At 34.2% G+C, this 7,015-nt stretch overlaps 1 pseudogene; it reads right to left on the bottom strand.

Annotated features, from left to right (window-relative positions):
* Positions 1–4,264: 4,264 nt before the first annotated feature.
* On the bottom strand, positions 4,265–4,442 carry LOC115939627 (U2 spliceosomal RNA; annotated as a pseudogene).
* Positions 4,443–7,015: the final 2,573 nt, after the last annotated feature.

Genomic DNA, 7,015 nt, shown 5'->3' with positions numbered 1-7,015 from the left:
AACAAAATTGGGGAAGTAGCTCATGAGCGCTATCTCTTAATTTTTGTTTGTTTTCAATGTAGACTTGTATTAATTTTTCATTTTGTTGGTGTTCTATTCCTACCTTTCTCCTGGAGTCCAGAACTGTCCATTTCTACTTCTCTGGAGAAAGAGTCATAGTAATCATTTTATTATCTAAAAGTCAGCTTGTGTATTATCGATATTTCTAAAAGTCCTGCAGGGGTTGCAGATGTTTTTATAGAAGCTTTTTAAAAAGCTTTTAAGTGAAAACAGAATGAAGTAATAAGAGAGTTTGAGGACACTTTGGATATAAGATTAGTGTGAAATAATCATCTTGTTTCTTAGCCCTTTTTGTTGTTGTTATTGTTATAGTCTTTGCAGAATTACAAATTATCTTGTATAATAGTACACTGGAAGTGCTCAATCATTAATGCCCTTAGAGCAGCCCTCAACTAATGATGATCAGGACTATGTGAATAAGTAACTCAGTTTTCTTGAAACAAACCTGGGATGAATGTTTTACACAAGATCCCGGATTAATATTCCCTGTTGGATTAAGCTCCAGACATATTCAATGGTAGCTACCTTGATAATAAATAATTAGCTTATTGTCCAACCCCCATTTTTCAGTGTCTATTCATGTTTTATTCATCTCCAAAATAAGTCACTTTATTTAGTATGTTTGTCAGGCACTGTCTATGGAAAACTCCATTGGTACATATTAGTCTATCTTGTTCCCTTATTAGCTCAACCCCACTATTTCCACAATAAGTAGAACCATCTTTTGAGTTTTTCATCTTAAATTTATACTTATAACTTAAGCCAAGTTGTTAAAGGATCTTGTACTTCAACAGTCATACACACACATACATATCTATGTTCTCATAAAAACTCATATGTATATTATATGAACAACTCTATTCTCTCCTTCTGTTGTCTTTTTCCCCCAGCTTTTAATTAAATTCCAGCTAGTTAAACAGGGCAATATTAGTTTCAGGTGTAGAATTTAGTGATTGATCAGTTACATACAATACCTAGTGTTCATCACAAGTGCCCTCTTAATATTTATCACCTGTTTAACCCATCCCCCCACCCACATCCCCTCCAGTAACCATCACTTTGTTCTCTATAGTTAAGAGCCTGTTTTATGGTTTGTGTGTCTCTTTTTTGCCCTATGTTCATTTGTTTTGTTTCTTATGTTCCACATATGAATGAAATCATATCGTATATGTCTTTCTCTGACTGACTTATTTTGCTTAGCGTAATACTCTCTGGCTCCATCCACATCACTGCAAATGGCAAGATTTCATTCTTTTTGATGGCTGAGGAATAGTCCAGTGTGTGTGTGTGTGTGTGTGTGTGTGTGTGTGTGTGTGTGTGTGTACCACATCTTCATTCATCAGTTGATGGACATTTGGGCTCTTTCCATAATTTGGCTATTGTTGATAATGCTGCTATAAACACTGGTGTTCAAGTATCCCTTCAAATCGGTATCTCTGAATCCTTTGGGTAAATACCTGGTAGTACAATTGCTGAGTCATAGGGTAGTTCTATTTTTAACTTTTTGAGGAACCTCCATACTGTTTTCCAGAGTGGCTGCACCAGCTTGCATTCCCACCAACAGTGTAAGAGGGTTCCCCTTTGTCCACATCCTTGACAGCATCTGTTGTTTCCTGTGTTGTTAATTTTAGCCATTCTGACAGGTATGAGGTGATATCTCATTGTAGTTCTGATTTGTATTTTCCTAATGATGAGTGATGTTGAGCATCTTTTCATGTATCTGTTGGCTTCTGTATGTCTTCTTTGGAAAAATGTCTGTTCACGTCTTCTGCCCATTTCTTAACTGGATTATTTGTTTTTTTGGGTGTTTATAAGTTCTTTATAGATTTTGGGTACTAACCCTTTATCAGATATGTCATTTGCATATATATTCTTTCATTTTGTAGGTTGCCTTTTAGTTTTGTTAATTGTTTACTTTGCTGTGCAGAAGCTTTTTATCTTGATAAAGTCCCAATAATTTACTTTTGATTTTGTTTCCTTTGCCTCAGGAGACATATCTAGTAAGAAATTGCTATGGCTGATGTCAAAGAGGTTATTCCCTATGTTCTCTTCCAGGATTTTAATGGTCTCCTATCTCACATTTAGGTCTTTAATCCATTTTGAATTTGTCTTTGTGTCTGGTGTAAGAAAGTGGTCCAGTTTCATTCTTTTGCGTGTTGCTGTCCAGTTTTCCCAACACCATTTGTTGAAGAGACTGTCTTTTTTCCATTGGATACTTTTTCCTGTTTTTAGTTGACCATATAGTTGAGGGTATATTTCTGGGTTTTCTATTCTGTTCCATTGATCTTTGTGTCTGTTTCTGTGCCAGTACCATAATGTCTTGATCACTATAGCTTGGTAATACAACTTGAAGTCTGGAATTGTGATGTCTCCAGCTTTTTTTTTTCTTTTTCACAATTGCTCTGACTATTTGGGTTATTTTTTGGTTCCATACATATTTTGGGATTGTTTGTTCTAGGTCTGTGAAAAATGCTGGTAGTATTTTCATAGGGATTGCATTAAATGTGTAGATTGCTTTGGGTAGAATAGGCATTTTAACAATATTTTTCTTCCAATCCATGAGCATGGAATGTTTTTCATTTCTTTGTGTCACCTTCAATTTATTTCATCCTTATTTTATGGTTTTCAGAATACAAATATTTTACCTTTTTGGTTAGGTTTATTCTTAGGTATCTTATGGTTTTGGGTACAATTGTAAGTGGGATTGATTCCTTGATTTCTCTTTCTGTTGCTTCATTATTGGTGTATAGAAATGCAACAGATTTCTGTACATTGATTTTATATCCTGCAACTTTGTGGAATTTGTGTGTCAGTTCTAGCAATTTTTTGGTGGAGTCTTTTGGGTTTTCTGTATAGAGTAACATGTCATCTGCAAATAGTGAAAGTTTGACTTTTTCCTTGCTGATTTGGAATATTTTATTTCTTTTTGTTATCTGATTGCTGTGGTTAGGACCTCCAGTACTATGTTAAGTAACAGTGGTGAAAGTGGATATCCCTGTCTTGTTCCTGACCATAAAGGAGATGAGCTCTCAGTTTTTTGCCATTGAGGATGATATTAACTCTGGATTTCTCATCTCTCGCCTTTATGATGTTGAGGTATGTTCCCTCTAACCCTACTCTGTTGAACGTTTTTATCATGAATTGTATATTGTACTTTGTCAAATGCTTTTTCTGATTCTATTGAAAGTATCATATGGTTCTTATCCTTTCTTTTCTTAATGTGGTGTACCATGTTGATTGATATGTGAATATTGAACAACCCTTGTAGCCCAGGAATAAATCCTACTTGATTGTCGTAAAGATTCTTTCACTGTGCTGTTGGATTTAATTTGCTAGTATTTTATTGAGAATTTTTTTTTTTTTTTTTTCGAGAGAGAGTCTGGGGGGGGTGGGGAGAGGAGGGGCAGAAGGAGGGAGAGAGAGACTCCTAAGCAGGCTCCATGTCCAGTGCAGAGTTCAATCCAGGACTTGACCTCAGGACCCTGTGATCATGACCTGAACCTAAATCAAGAGTTGGAGGCTTAACTGACTCAACCACCCAGTTGTCCCTTATTGAGAACTTTTGCATCCATGTTCATCAGGGTTATTGGCCTGCAGTTCTCTTTTTTAGTGGAGTCTGTCTGGTTTTGGTATCAGGGTAATGCTGGCCTCATGGAATGAATTTGGAAGTTTTCTCCTTTTGCCTTATCTTTTGTCATATGCTCTCTGAGGAAGAAGCTCTGAGTAATCTTAAAATGATAAGTAATAAAACTTACTGCAGGGAGTATACATGATATACTCAAAAAGTTTTCTGTGTATGTGATTAAATTGATAGGATTGAGTCTATATTGAAACATTTTATTTATATTCTAGCATATTAGAAGTCTAACTTTCTTCCTGTGTGAGAACATACTGACTTTAGGGTTTTCTCCTTTGGTAGGTAAAGTAATAAAATGTATTAAGTAAGGAAAATCACTGTATGTCATCCTGGTATTTTGTTACTCTGCAAATAAAACTCATAGGATTTCAGAAAATAAACAAAGATTCTCTTAAAAACTTAAAAGAATCTCTGGCAGGACCTCATTATATTTTGTAGATGTGAAAGTTGAAACAACATTTTATTTTATTTTATTTTTTTAAAGATTTTATTTATTTATTTGACAGAGAGAGACACAGTGAGAGAGGGAACACAAGCAGGGGAAGCGGCAGAGGAAGAGAGGCAGAAGCAGGCTTCCCGCCGATCAGGGAGCCCGATGCGGGGCTCGATCCCAAGACCCTGGGATCATGACCTGAGCCGAAGGAAGACGCTTAATGACTGAGCCACCCAGTCGCCCCAAAACAACATTTTAAACTGATAAGAACAGATACTACACTTGATCTTAGCCAAAAGGCCGAGAAGTGATCCAAAACAACATTTTAAAGTATGCTTTTTCCTAAATCTCAATGAATATTCTTGAAACTCTATTATGTCAGCTATAAAGGTGGAAATCAAAATGACATGTCAAATAAATATAACATATTGATGAATGTTCTTACAAAAGTAACCAATATATCACAAGATGAAAGCTTTTCTTAATTATTTCATAAACATATCCTTGATATTGATAATAGTAAATTTGAAATCCAATAAAATTAATGTCAGTAGAGTTTAATTTATATTAGTCTGTTGTTCAGCAATTCATTTTCAATAGATTAAAAATTATTAGAAGATGTAAAAATTTATGTTTTATGTCTTAGAATCTGTGGAATTCACCCAACATATATTTATTGAATGATTATTATGAATCAAACACTTTTCTGAGTCTAAGAATATTTTATTCAGTTTTTGATAACTGCTGTAATAAACTGAAGTGCACCTTTGAGTTTCATTATGTTAAATTGAAAAGGTATTTGTCTATCAAATGTTCAGGAATAATTCTCAGTGTTGGCATGGGTGCAAGGAAAAAAGTCTTTATAGCATGTTTGAGGTATAAATTGATTCAAAATTTGAAAATGAAATATGAGAACATATATTCAAATCTTTATAAATTGTTTATATCCTTTGGCACAGTACTTCCTTTATTAGAAATTTATCCTAAGCAAATAGTCTTTGGTGTGTGTATATTTATATACAAAAGATATTCTGAATCATTATTTATAATATTGACAAAATAGGTAGTCCAAAATCCAATAATTGACTACCAGGCAAATAAAGATTGGTAATAATAGAATCCTCTAGGGCGCCTGGGTGGCTCAGTTGGTTGAGCGACTGCCTTCGGCTCAGGTCATGATCCTGGAGTCCCTGGATCGAGTCCCGCATCGGGCTCCCTGCTCGGTGAGGAGCCTGCTTCTCCCTCTAACCCTCTCCCCTCTCATGTACTCTCTCTCTCTCTCATTCTCTCATTCTCGCTCTCTCAAATAAATAAATAAATCTTTAAAAAAAATAGAATACTCTATAGCTGTTAAAAATCTATTTTTGGTGTATTTATGATGAGAACACTGAAGATATATGGAGAAGAAAATATTCCATATTGTTAAGAAAATGTATGTCCTTGCATAAAAATACTTTGTAAAAAGTAGAAGATAAACATGAAAATGTAACAGTATTCCTTTCTGAGTACTATTTTAATGTTTGTTTCTAAAAATGTATTTGGAGTATTTTTGGACAAATCAAATGTTCCATAATGAGTTTAAATTACTTTTGATATCAGATTTAATGTCATGTGAAATAATATATAGAATTTAAACTGTGCTGTTCAAGTTTGAAGAAATTTTGTTACTACAGTTTATGATATAATACTAGCTAACATTTATTGTAAATTTACTGTGGACCAATAACTTCATTGATAAATTTTACAGATTCATAATCATAAAATATGTCATGCTCTTATTCCTTTTTTTTCAAATGAGAAATATAAGGCTTAGAGATCTAAAATCAAATGTAATAATATTTTAACTTTGTTTTAAATAAATTCATTTTTAATGGAATAAAATATGCCATATTAAAAATTCCAACATAGTATTCCAATGGACGGTTGTATTTGTTTTTTCAGTAGTTATAATTTGACTTCTCAAGTTGACCCAGGCCAACCTATATCAGTTGGCCAGTAGCTACTTCTTATCTCCAAATTTCATTTCTCCAACTAACTGTTTTTTTGTTTTTTTTTTTAGGTAGGCTCTACACCCAGTGTTGAACCCAATGCAGGGCTTGAACTCACCACCCTGAGATCAAGACCTGAGCTGAGAACAAGAGTCAGACGTTCAACTGACTGAGCCAGCAAGGCACCCTTCATTTTTCCAACTAACTTAAAATACTGATATAGGGGCGCCTGGGTGGCTCAGTCGGTTAAGCGGCTGCCTTCGGCTCAGGTCATGATCCCAGGGTCCCCAGGATCGAGCCCCGCATCGGGCTCCCTGCTCGGTGGGGAGCCTGCCTCTCCCTCTCCCTCTGCCTGCCTCTCTGCCTACCTGTTCTCTCTATCTCTCTGTCAAATAAATAAATAAAAATCTTTAAAAAAAAATAAAAAAAATAAAATACTGATATAAAAGCTAGAATAATTGTTTCACATAGTCAAATTTACATAAATTCCAATTTTATATTCAGGCATGAAATGCCATCCTGTAATTTTTAACTAGATACCAATAAACCACATCAAGTCAAAATACTCAACAACAAATTCATCACTTTTCTTGTGCTATATTTATCTTGTTTTTTTGAAGGATATTTTTTTTTTTTCTAAACAGACATTACTTGAGAACCTGAAATCTCTGGATATAATTTTTCAGCCAATATGTTATAATATGTTTTAAATACTCTGATTTTTTAACATCAAACTTTTCTCTATCAAACTCAAAACTGAGTATACATTTACAAGTTAAAATAGAGCTTCTTATAGTTACTTATATTTAAATTTATTTATTTATTTTTACCCACTGATTCTCTTCCCCCCCCCTCTTGTTTTATTTGAGTATAGTTGACATACAATGTCTTATTAAT

Source organism: Leptonychotes weddellii, chromosome 2 (genome assembly GCF_054177405.1).
Source record: "Leptonychotes weddellii isolate Sample4059 chromosome 2, ASM5417740v2, whole genome shotgun sequence".
Lineage (NCBI taxonomy): Eukaryota > Metazoa > Chordata > Mammalia > Carnivora > Phocidae > Leptonychotes > Leptonychotes weddellii.
The sequence above is the reverse complement of the archived record's forward strand: the minus strand, read 5'-3'. Positions and strand labels throughout refer to the sequence as shown.